General features: G+C 44.5%; 1 protein-coding gene across 1 annotated transcript in view; it reads left to right on the top strand.

Moving 5' to 3' along the window:
* Positions 1-951: 951 nt before the first annotated feature.
* The window catches only part of St5 (suppression of tumorigenicity 5), a 110,500-nt gene continuing 98,262 nt past the window's right edge, over positions 952-13,189 (top strand). The window contains exon 1 of the mRNA XM_013028680.1: positions 952-1,112. The gene's annotated coding sequence lies outside the window, so the exon portion shown is untranslated. The remainder of the gene's footprint in view (positions 1,113-13,189) is intronic.

Below are 13,189 nucleotides of genomic sequence, written 5' to 3' on the forward strand. Positions count from 1 at the left end.
TGTCCAGTATATTCTAAAAGGTTGTGAAGATGAAACAATAATACATATAAAAGAATGTTCAAGTATTGAGTGTCCACAGGGACTGTGAGGTCAGAGGGACTGTTGTGCTGTAGGTATTGTGCTAGCATTGGGACAGCCCACGGGAGGCCTGGTTTATAAGGTTTGAGCAGGGCAGAGAGAAGAAACTGTGTTTGTTTTTTGCCCTGTCTGTGACAATGGACTTGTCCTGGACACTCTTACTGTTCCTGACTTAGTGTGTTTTCTCTCCATTGCAGGAAGCTGAGGCTACCCTGACGTTGGTCCCACACTAGTATCATGGGTCCTTGTACTGGTTAAAGTCATCTCCAGGACCTGGACAGGCAGCAAGGTAAGCAGGGAGGCCAGTCCAGGCGAGCTCCCAGGATATGAGTGCATTTCCTTCTCAGCTTCTGCCTGGAAAATCCCAAGTGAACAAACAAGTCAAGGCAGTGCATCAGGGTCCCTCCTACCCATACTCCAGGACCCAGAGGAAGGGCTTGCTTCCCCTCCAAGTGTTCCAGCTAGTTCCCTCCTCCCCTGGCGGGGATTCTGAGAGAGAGAGAGAGAGAGAGAGAGAGAGAGAGAGAGAGAGAGAGAGAGAGACTGGTTGGGTCGGGGAGGAAAACATTCACTGTCTCTCCCTTCTTCCCTCTGAGCTGTTGAAGCAAGTTCCCAGGAACACTCCAGAGCCCCTGGTTGACTGGAAGGGAGGTAGGAGGAGTGGAATGTTTGCAAAGACTGAACTGATCAAAAGACAGTGCTGTTTCATGGAAGTCTCCTAGAACAGAGTGAGAGAATGTGTGTGTGTGCGCGCACGCGCGCTCTTGCTCCTGGTAGACTGAGAGCTTGCACAAGGCGCCGCCTGGGAGGACAGGGTCTCCATGACAACTGGCCTGGCCGGCTAGCAGCCCTCGGCTCACTTGGCTGGAAAGGAGCGCCACGAAAGGTCAGAGGAAGGAGTGGTGGGAAGCTTTTGCAGCAGGTACTGGGAGCTTAAGCCAGTGGATTTGGGGGCCCTGGGCTCCCTAACCAACTGAGGTGTGAGCCAGACTCTGCTGAAAATGGAGGGGGCAGGAAAGCACCGCGACTTTCAGGTAAGGTTAGCTTGGTGGGGAAGATCGCCTTTCTTTGCTGGCCTGGGACTGTTTTCTGGGAGGCCAGTGAGTGTGTGTTCTGTACTCTGCACTGGGTTTGGGGCTCTGCAATGATGTCATGCTCAAACAGTTGGATTCTATTAGCTTGAGGAGGAGGAGGAGGGAAACAGCTAGTTTTCTTGACTTTGCAGATCTTCGCTGATCTCACTCATGCTGAAGCTGAAGGTGTTTAGGCTTCGCTCTAGAAAGCATCATTTTCCTTTTTTAGTTAGCACTAAATCACCGGATATTTTTACAGGAAGACTCTTTTATAAAGAGAGAAAAAATGAGTTCTCATCACTGCAACACTGCTTGTAGTTCTGATATGGAAATTCCAGTGCCTTTTGTCTTTGGAGTGGCTTGGTTAATTCTAGTGGACACTGTTTTGTCTCTTGGTGCTGCTATGTCTGACCTCTAACAAAAATAGCAAATAAATAAATAACCCAAACAAAAACCTAATGAAATTCAGCAAGGAGCTTACAGTGAATCCTAAGTTCCTGTGGAACAGTTTCTTAGAACAGAGGCACTGTCATTGGGGTATCTGAGCTGAGACCTTGCTCTCTCTGCCAGGTAGTTTGATAAGAAGTAAACAGACCCCTCTCATGAATGAGGTTGGTCTCAGGCTTTCCTGAGTTGTCTGGGAGAAGCTGTCCTGTTGGGGAGCCTAAGAGGTGTCTCATCTAGATGTTGCAGAGGGAATCTCCTAATGTGGTAGTTTTTAGCAGCTAGGGAGCACCAGGTGCTGGGAGTATGCTGGGTGGATTGCTTTGGTTAAAACTTTATCTAATCCTCAGGGCATACAGTTTCCATACTGTGTACTCCTATTTTGCTTATCCTAAATTGTGGTAAAACTCATCCAGATCTAGAGGGAGTAGTGTGTGGTTGAGCTCAGTGTGTCTTAGTAGCAGCTTCTTCTAGAAAGGCAGCTCTATCGTTGTTGAGAGAGTTGGGCCGTCTGTAAAATTATGAAGAGCATGAATGCTGTAGACAGAGCAGAGACTCATGAGGAGATGTGTTTCTCCTTCAGTCATGTTACATCTTAAGCTTATATTTGGCTACAGGGACTTTTTTTAGTGGAGGGAACAGCTGGGGTCCTGGCTCTTCAGTTTTTCTTCTTGAACTTTCTGAACAGAATGTCTTTTGTGTTCTGGCAAACAATGAGGGGGCCTTCTGATTAACTTCGGGTCAGCTTGCCAATGCAAGCACTGGCCCTGTCCCCGATTCTGGCTGCTTGAATGTATACATATGTGTCTCAGTGTTGTGGTCTGAATCTCCAAAGCTCAGTAGCTCTAGACCTAAGATAAGCCACTTCTAAAGTTAAGGTGTATCCCCTTACTAGACTATTGGGATCCTTTGCTTGAAACCTGTGTTTTGCTTGAGGAATGTGGCCTGATACTGTGTGTGGGGGATATATGATAAAGGAAGTCTGTGAACCCAGTGGTTCATTTTAGTGGCAATATAACTTGTAGCATCTCAGGCCTTTTCCTGGACTCAAGAGAATGTGCCCAGAGCTACTCCTCTTTTGCCATTTCTGCATGTGTGAAAAGAACTAGCCATGGCCTTTAAGGAGCTGATGTTCTTTCTTTTGATATTGCAGTGAGAATAATAAATTTGGGCTAAGAAGATAGGACTCAATCTGGAGCCTGTGGCTTATGTCTGTAATCCTAGCAACTCATGAGGTTGAGATCTGACGATCTCAATTCAAAACCAGTCAAGGTGGGAAAGTCTGTGAGACTCCTATCTCCATTTAACCACCAAAAAGCTGGAAGTGGAACTGTAGCTCAAGTGGTGGATGCTAGCCTTGAGCAAAAAAAGTTAGGGACAGTGACCAGGGCCCTGAGTTCAAGGACTGGCAAGCACACACACATACACACACACACACGGTAGGAAGGAAGGGAGAGAGAAAGGAAGGAAGAGAGAGAGAGAGAGAGAAAGCAAGCAAGCAAGAAAGGAAGGAAGGAAGGAAGGAAGGAAGGAAGGAAGGAAGGAAGAAGATAAGCATCTATGGCCAGGTTTTGCTGCTTGTCACTTGAGATGGATGTCAAGCAAGTCCCTGGACTATACAAACTTCAGATAAAATAGAAATAATAATAAGACCTTCTTCACAGGACTATGTATGGGATAGTGTCCATGAAAGTAGTTGTAAGTGAATCAAATTGTAAATAGCATAATATGTTATGAACTGAAGTTTGACAACTCTCTTCTGGAAAGTCACTTTGCCTCTTTGTTCTGGTTCCTCCATTTATAAAATGTCTTCTACTTTTCTGCATTTGTAAATCAAAATGAGAAAAACCTTAAAAAGTCTTCTTTGGAAAAGAAGTCTTCTTTGAGATGGTTAACAAATAGTGCTTTGTTTGGGTTGGGAAGTTTAATACCAGTGTTCACTATAGACATTTGAGCTTCATAAATAATCCTTCAGAGAGGAAGCTTTCTGTAGATCATTCGGCTTGTATTTTAGTGCAGGAGGAATTCCCAGAGAAGCTCAACTTTTCCAGTGTCCCATAGCTCCCTGTAGTCATGGTGCCATACATTTTAGTTGTTGGAAGAGAGTCTGCTAGTGCCGACCCTGGTTCTCTCATCCTGCTCAGATCTAGAGGGGGAATTGTCTGGGGTGGGCAGAGGGGCCTTTTGCTCGACTCTGGGATTGAAAGGTAAGTTTCTAATTGACAGGAAAGAGTATGACTCTGAAAACTTCCTTAAGGGTTGGGCAGCTCTTTCAGGAACTTGTAAGGCTATATAGCTTAGGGGAAAACCATAAAGAAAAACAAGGAAGTAGGAATTCCAAGGGCAGATACTTGATATGTCATAGGATGGTGCCAAGGAATGGAATAACAGGGAAGGGGGGACTCTAGGCAAGGATGTCCCACGCCTGTCCTCAGTGCTGTCTCTCCTGTAGCCTCTGCCTCTCCCATCGGACAGGGAAAAACCTTTTGGCCCCACCTGAGCAGACTCAGGATAGGGTAAGGATTTTTGTTCTTTTAATTTGTTAATGAAATAATCGAGCTCCCTTCTAATGTGAGTCACAACACACAGCCGCCTCTAAGGGCTGAAGGAGAAGTTGTCTTCAGCTTAGGTCAGGCTGCAGCTGTTCCCCACTCCCCATCAGTGTAGCTTCCCAGAGCTGACTCACAAATTGGATCCCTCTAATGTTCCTTAAGAATTAAAAAGTAACTTTCCTAGTTTCGCTCCTTCTCTCTCCCCTTCCTCCGCTCCCCTTTCCTGTACACAGTCCCCTTGGGCTCCCTTTCTCTAAAATGTGAAAGATTGGTCACCCAAAGAAATGGAAACTTTGAAATATCTTGGGGGAACGGGCCAAGGGCATTCTTTGGTTCTGCTGGTATAGTCCCTCTTTTCCCTGGGAGAAAGGACTGGGTGAGCAGTTTGAGGGAGGCTCTTCAAATTTGAAGTAGCATGGCCTCATTACTGGCCTGAACCTAAAGACTGTGTCCTACTCCCCACTGCATCTGGATTCTGAGATCTGCTCTGGGCAGGTGGCCCAGTGCCTAATGGGGGTAAGAGGGTCTGAGTACCTGTGGGAAAGTGGCCTGTTAACAATTACTGCCTTGGTAGAGCACTAGCCTTGAGCTGAAGAGCTTGAGGGACAGCGCTCAGGCCCAGAGTTCAAGCCCCACGACCGACAAAAACAAACACACACACACAATAAAGCAACAACAACAACAACAATTACTGCCTTGGGGGCTGGGATGTAGCTCAGTGGCAAAGCACTTGCCTAGCAAGTGCAAAGTCCTGGGTTCGATCCCCAGTACCAAAAAAGAAAAGACAAAAAACAATAATACAGTTAAAAAAAAAACCCCAAACAATTACTGCCTTGAGTGACTCTTTTTTATGGCGGGGGGGTGGGAGATCTGGTCGTGGGGCCTGAACTCTGGGCTTGGGCACTGTCCCTCAGCTCTTTAGCTCAAGGCTAGCGCTCTACCACTTGAGCCACAGCGCCACTTCTAGCTTTTTTCTTTTTGCTTATGTGGTGCTGAGGAATTGAACTCAGGGCCTCAGGCATGCAAGGCAAGCGCTCTACCACTGAGCCACCTTCTCAGCCCCCTTGGTTGACTCTGATTTCTATTGTTAGACCTAGGGAAGTTTGCTGAAGGGGCCAAGTAAGGTTAACATGTATCAGCCTGAAGTGGGGCAGCAGCAGCCCTTGGCCTGTCTTCTGTGCTTCTGCCTTGGATGGGTGTTGGGAGGCTGGGGAAGGAAAAGCTGCAGGCAGACAGTCATTGAGCAGGACCATAGAAAATAGGGAAGGGGGCAGGAAGGTGTGGGTGTGCACGCACATGCATGTGCTTGCACACATATATACTATCTGGCATATAAGGCAAAGTTTTTTTTTTTTTTTGTCTGTCGTGGATCTTGAATGCTGGGCCTGGGCATTGTCCCTCAGCTCTTCAGCTCAAGGCTAGCACTCTACCACTTGAGCCACAGCATCACTTCCGGCTTTTTCTGTTTATTGGTGCTGAGGAGTCAAACCAAGGGCCTCGTGCATGTGAGGCAAGCACTCTACCACTGAGCCACCTTCCCAGCCTGAGATTTCTTTTTAAAGTTTGTGAGAAAACTTGCTTAGTGTGTATCTTCTTCTGGGGTAGAGAGACTGTTGATCCCTTTATGCTGGTGGGGAAATACTGTGTGCTTCATCTCAGTGGGTAGGTATGTCTTAGCTGAACATGTCACACAAATTGTGCTGATAGAAAAATCTCTATTTCTAGTTCTAAGCCCTAGAAAACTGTGTGTGTGTGTGTGTGTGTGTGTGTGTGTGTGCCTGTGTTTGTGTGCATGTGCATGTGTGTTTTGAGAGGGAAAGGAAGATGTTAACTATCTTATTGAAGAATTCCTCTAAAGATCTCTTCTCTTGTTTTTATTGGCTCTGATAAAATGAATATACTGTGCTTTGGGGCTGTTGAAACTATCACAGTACTTGTCTCATCTGAAAACTGTCTGAATATTTGATTTCACTATCCTTATAAAAGAATGAATTATAGGCAGTTAGGGTATGGAGCTGCCCTAAACAAAAGCAGGCACATTTCTAAGGGGTTGTCATGAGACCACTTTAGTTTCTGAAAGATCCAGTGTCTTTTGTAAAGCTTGTGGTAGCTGAAGGGTCTGTATGTGACTAGAGGTTAACTTACAGGAATCAGCACAATGCATGGGTGTGTGGCTGGCTATTTGAACCTGAAGAATAATGATATAAACATTGGATTGTGGAAGATAGGATCTGGATTAAGATGAAGATTCTAGAGGGAAATAGGAGGGAGACCCTGGGCAAATGTTTGGGGAGAAGATGAGAGGCAGTAGATGGAAGAACTTGGGCAGGAGGCTTCACAATGTAGTAGAATGCTGGACTGTCTCCAGGGAACCCAAATACACAATTTTGTAAGGTCCTAAGGATCAGTGGTAGGGTGGGGTGGCCAGCATTGGGGACAACATATTGTTTATTTGCTCTTGGGTCAGAGGCACCTCTGGTGCTCATATATACCCACTTGATCTGTTCATTCTTTAAGTCAGTGAATACAGGATGTCTGGGCCAGGGCTGGGGAGGATCCAAAAAGTATCAAGTATATTGTATTAGATGTTGTATTGTCCTAATTTCCTGCCCACTGCTCCAGTACAAGCCTCTCAGTGTGACTGAGAGAGAGTAAACACAGACCTGCTGAAGTTTGGGGTTTTCATGGTAGAGTTAGTGACTATCTTAATAATGCTCTTAGACTGAGACAAAGAAGGAAGGGGAGGGTTCTATTCTTAGACTAAGTTAAAGCACTGATTGAATGGTGGAAGAGAGCCAGCTAGAGGATAGGAATTGTGAGGAGAATGAAGGTTTTAGATATCTGAGGAGGAGATTAGGAAAGAGAAATTTTGAAAGAAAAAAACCTTTTAGGTCAGCTAGTTTTTAGAACTCTAGCTTCGTTGAAGGAACTGTATTTTAAGTGTTTATCTGTGTCTTGGAACACTGGTTGTCTCATAGTATTCTTCTAAATTTGAGTTTTATAGACTGTGTGTGTGTGTGCACACGTGCGTGTATGCATGTTAGTGTGAATCAGATCTAGGGCTTGAACTCTGGGCTTGGGTGCTGTCCCTTAGCTTTTTCACTCAAAACTATCTACCACTTGAGCCACAGCTACACTTCTGGATTTTTGCTAATTAACTGGAAATAAGAATTTTGGAACTTTTCCTACCTAGGCTGGCTTTAAACTGAGATCCTTAGATCTCAGCTGCCTGAGTGCAGATTACAGGCCTGAGCCATCAGTGTCTAGCTATAGATGGTTTATAGTGTGTCTGTCCATTAGAGACTATTAGAGATACTCAGTGAGTATGTGGTGTCACCTGGTATACCATTTGCACTTGTTATAAGTATCTTACATGCAGTGTGCTGTGCAGAGATGAAGAACAGGAACTCCAGGGGTCTCTAAGGCCTAAGCCTAATATGTGAGTCTAAACTCTCACCGCTGTGTGGTATTGGGTACGTTATTTAATCTCTTTGCCTCAGTTTTCTCTGAGTCACATGAAATATGGATAAGCCAATAGCATTCACCTTGTTAGGGTTGTGGAGGATTAAGTGAAGTGTTAGATGTAAAACTGTACATGATACATGTGAATAGCCCAGCACCTGGAACAGAGTAAACGTTCCATTTATAATGACTAACTTAGAGCAGCATTTGAAGAGAGGAGGGCTGGTGTTTTTCTGTTAGAGTGGGGCCACTACAGTAGGATCAAATTAGCCTCTTCTTTGACAAGTAGTTCATGATGTATTTCTTTCACCTTTCTGTTAAAGACCTCAGGAAGGTCTCTGCAGTAGTTTTCAACCCAGCCTCGTAGGTGCTGCTTTATCCTTCTGTAGGTACTTACTCTCACAGGCAAGGAAGACTACTCCAGAACTGCTTCTTGCCTGCCCCTTTGCTGCATGCCAACCCAGGCACATTTCGGGCCCTTCATTGCTGTAGATAAGGACTTCATGTCTAGCCCTCCTCAACATACTTCCATGGATCTCCATGATTTTTTTTTTTTTTCCGGTTGTGGGGCTTGGACTCTAGGCCTGAGCACTGACCCTGAGCTTTTCAGATCAAGGTGAGCACTTTACCACTTGAGCCACAGCACCACTTCCAGTTTTCTGGTGGCTAATTGGAGATAAGAGACTCATGGACTTTCCTGCCCAGGCTGGCTTTAAACCTTTATCCTCAGATCTCAGCCTCCTTAGTAGCTAGGATTATAGGCATGAGCCACCGGCTCCCGGCTTCATGAATTCTTTAAGATCTATCTTGGAGTGTAGGCTTTCTAGCCAGCCCTAGAGGTTCATAGTCTGGCTCTTCCTTTTTCTATCTGGAAAAAGGCAGAGATTTCTGGAAAGTTAACTCTGTAAGACTGGGTGTCTTCATTTGTAAATTAGGAGTAATAATCTTGTCCATTTCAAAGGGTTGTTGTAATTAAACTACTTATTTTTTGTAAGCACTCAACTTAGTTCTGGACCCAAACACTAAATGTTTTCTGCTGCTGTTGATACTTCCTCCCTCTTACTGCTTTCTCCACTGACATAACAAGAGATGCCTTAGCCATGTGTTTAGCAGATCTGAGTTTTAGTCTGGCTCTACATGACTTGCTATATGTGGGAAAATAACTTGACTTCTCTGGGCTTTAGTTTCCTTTTCTAGAAAGTTGAAGCTATGGATTGAGTGTCCTTTTTTTTTTTTTTTTTTCTGGTTGTGGGGCTTGAACTCTGGGCTTGGGTACTATCCCTGCGCTCGTCAGCTCAAGGCAAGTGCTCTACCACTTGAACCACATCGCCACTTTCGGTTTTCTAGTATTTTATTGGAGATAAAAGTCTCATGGACTTTCCTGCCCAGGCTGGCTTTGAACCACGATCCTCAGATTTAGCCTCCTGAGTAGCTAGGATTACAGGCATGAGCCACCAGCGCCCGGCTGGATTGAGTGTTCTTACTGGCATTCTGACTTAACTTTTCAAAAGTATATATCTTGGGGCTGGGAAGGTGGCTCAGTGGTAGAGTGCTTGCCTTGCATGCATGAGGCCCTGGGTTTGATTCCTCAGCACCACATAAGCAGAGAAAGCCAGAAGTGGGGCTGAGGCTCAAGTGGTAGAGTGCTAGTCTACAGCGGAAGAGCTGAGGGACAGCGCCCAGGCCCAGAGTTCAGGCCCCATGACCGACAAAAAAAAAAGAAAAAGTATATGTTTTGTCTTTCCAGTCAGATTCCCTGAAGTTCTATGAAATTTAAGTATATACTGTTCTATATTTTTTATTTTCTCACATGGCCAACATATAAAAAGTATCAAAGTAAGTTTAATATTTTAATGACACCTAAATAATAACTAACAATAAATAAATAACCTTTAATGACACATAAAAAATATTTGAGTAACTTTTTACCTCACCAGTGGGATTCTAGGAAACATTTTGACTTGGTTTCTATAGCTTGGAGACTAGAAACTTGTTCTCAGGTGCATAGGACTTGCTGACAACAACCATAACAACCATAAGGAAACCCCAGCTATTAGTAAGCTTAGAAAGTCTGTCAGTAAGTAGGAAAAAAAGGTGGGTTTCACTTGGTATCCCTGGGAAAATTTGGTCAGTAGATGTCTAGGGTGTCTATTTGTTCTGCTTTAGAGATTGTGACCAATGTTGCCATCACTGTTACCTCCTCTTAGTGTAGAAAAATGGCAGTTTCCTGCATGACCTTGCCTGTAGTCTCTGAGTGACCAAAGACCATTCTGCATATTAGGGGAAGAGGCATCTAGGAAGAATGGCATTTAGATTCTGGATTCTAGACTGGATTCAGAGGACCAGAGGGGGAGTTTGGCCAACCCCCAACCCCAAGGGAGCATCAAGGCCCAGGGGCCTTCTCTGATGAGTGATGTATATTGTGTGGCATTGAGGTAGGGCCATGACAGAACCCTGGTGGAGAAGCAGGATGGCAGTGAGAGAGCTGACAGGCTGAAAGAACATGGAAACGGTGACAGGGAAATCTAGGTATTGAAAAGTGCCAGGTATCTCCAGGCAAGTGTTGTGTCTTAGACATGAAGCTGCTCCTGGAACTTTATTCTTCCAAAGAGACATTTTGACCCAAGCCCAGGTGAGACTTGCCTCGCATAACCACTCTGACTCCTCCCAGAGGAGTAGGGGATCTGGATGAAGAGGTTGTAATCTATTTCTAAAGACAGCAAGTAGCTCCTTATCTACCAGCATAATTATAAAGAGATTTCCTTTTCCAACTGCAAGAACCAGGAACTTTTGCTGCCAAATTTAGCAGTGTGTTTTAAGTCCCTCAAATCTCCTTTGAGTGCTACCAAAGCTCTCAGCTTTGTTGTTATCTCTTGTTGAAATACAGCCTGGATAGGTCATATCAACAGTGCCAATTTATGGGCCTGCTGAACCCAGGCAGGCCAAGGGCAGAATGAGGAGTTCCTGGGAGTAGGTGCTCAAGCTTCTTTTTTTTTGCCTTAGAAGAACAAATTGTGGATTAGGGTCAGAGATTCCATTTCTTCTGAGTTTTACTTCTGTAAGCTCTCATAAGCAGGGCTCAGCTTCTTCAGAAGCTTCCTGATGATGTTCAGTCCTGAAGCCCCCTCCTTAGTATTAGTGATTAGTTTCCTTGGCACAAACTTCTACCAGCCACACCCCCTCGTATTTAATTTATTGGAAGCTTGTGATCTATCATGTGTTCTTATGGAGTAATTAAAGATGAAGACTATAGGAGTATAATCAACTGATCCCTTTTGAAACATTTTTTAGTTAATGCACAGAAGGTTTACAGTTTCTTAAGTCAGGTAATGAGTACATTTCTTTTCGGACAATATCACCTCTTCCTTTGTTTTCTCCCAGTATTTCCCTCCTATCCCCACACACAAGTTTTGTAGTTCATCTTCAAAATATTGTCTAGTGAGTACCACTGCTGAATTTGTTCACCCTTTGTCCCATTTCTGTGCCCCCTCCCCCCCCGTTAGCCTCCCAAAGACAGATAAATGAACTAACAAGACAAAAAGAAAACACAGATAAAACAAAAAAAACCCTTCTTGTTTCCATTTCTTGGAGTTCATTTCGATAAATATTATTTTATGTGATCAGAGGCATATAGGCATTGGGCCTTTGTGTTTCTCCCCTAAGAGTATCCTTTGGTCTCACTGTGAACTGTTCCCATTTTCAAAGATCTGAGGACAAGGTCAGACCCTGTGTGTATGGACTTTGTCACTTGGCAAAAAGGAAGGCAAACAGGGAAAGGAAAGGGAAGACTGACGGGCTCTGTCAGCTATGAAGAAGTAGGACACATGAGTGGGACAGGAAAATACCTAGAACATTGGATCTTGGCCATGCAGTGACCTTGCCTTGTACTCTTTGGCTTGACTAACTCAGCTGCTGTTTTCAGAGGATTATGGCTTTGGATTCTAGAAAGAAAGCACTGAAGTTCCTTATGTTCTTTGCTGCTTTCCCCTCCTCCCATTTACCCACTGTCTGGACTAAGACCAGAATGGAATGGGCAGTGGTATCCTTTCTGGCTGTGAGTCACCTTGGCTGCCTATGGCCCAACTGCTAGGAGAGCCAGCTAGGAGAAGGCTGGTGGTAAGGAAGATTTTGTTAACTCAGCTCTGAGTAAGTTAAGTGCCTAAGGGGCAGTGGCGAGGATCAAGTTGAAAAGAAAACAGCAGGGATTTTTTAAAAATTTTACTTAAATCTCATTAAATGGAACTTTAAAAAGCTTTTTATTTTATTATATCAGAAGCCACAACTGCTTGTGGGTGGGTTTCAAAAGCAATGCTAGCTAGACTTGTTTTCACCTGCAAGATCTAAAGTCAGATGTCTGCATGGCTCCCTAGAGGAAGTTTAAAGCAGGAAGCCCTGGAGAGGGCAGCACCAGTCAGTGCTCCGCCCCATCCCCTTCACCCCCCCTCCATCCTTGGCATGTAGTGTTTTGTTAGTGGGGAGCTGGGATGACTTTATTTGTTGGTGTTCCCCAAGGGTTCATACTCATCCTCTTTTCTTTCTAGTTTATAGTTGTTCCTTGGAATCCATCCTTTCCTGTTGCCATTAGTCAAAGAAGAGGGTGATCCATCTCTGCCTCTGTTATTTCAGAAACTATTGTTTATATATTCATTGAATAAATATTATTATATAACATACATACATGTTACTATATGTATGCTAACATATAATGTTAACTGTATGTATGTAAACATATAATATTAATATATAATTTATAATATATATATTTTTTGTGGGTGGCATTGGAGTTTGAACTCACTGTCTTTGGCTTGTTTTCTTAGCTAACTGTCTACCACTTGAGCCACACCTCCAATGTGGCTTTTCACTGGTTAATTGGAGACATAGTTTCATTCATGGGTTTTTCTGCTCAGGCTGGCCTCACAATGCAGTCCTCCATATCTTAGTCTCCTATATAGCTAGGTGTTAGTGATCCACACTTCTGTATGTGTATTTATATATTTTGTTTTATATTTTTATGTATTTTGTATTTATTCTTTTTTTATTTTTGTTATTTTTTTTTGTCGGTCCTGGGGCTTGAACTCTGGGCCTAGGCGCTGTCCCTCACCTCTTCAGCTCAAGGCAGGCGCTCTACCACTTGAGCTACAGTGCCACTTCCAGTTTTCTGGTGGTTTGTTGGCAATAGGAGTCTTACAGTCTTTCATGCCCAGGCTGGCTTTGAACTGCTATCCTCAGATCTCAGCCTCCTGAGTAGCTAGGATTACAGGCGTGAGCCACTGGCTCCCAGCCTTCTTTTTTTTTGGGTCCAGTCGTGGGGCTTGAACTCTGGGCCTGGGCGCTGTCCCTCAGCTCTTCAGCTGAAGGCTAGCGCGCTACCACTTGAGCCACAGCGCCACTTCTGGCTTTTTTTTTTCTTTTGCTTATGTGGTGCTGAGGAATCGAACCCAGGGCCTCAGGCATTCAAGGAAAGTGCTCTACTACTGAGCTACCTTCCCAGCCCCAGCTTTTTTTCTTTTTGCTTATGTGGTGCTGAGGAATCGAACCCAGGGCCTCATGCATGCAAGGCAAGTGCTCTACCACTGAGCC

This window comes from Dipodomys ordii, unplaced genomic scaffold (genome assembly GCF_000151885.1).
Source record: "Dipodomys ordii isolate 6190 unplaced genomic scaffold, Dord_2.0 Scaffold113, whole genome shotgun sequence".
NCBI lineage: Eukaryota > Metazoa > Chordata > Mammalia > Rodentia > Heteromyidae > Dipodomys > Dipodomys ordii.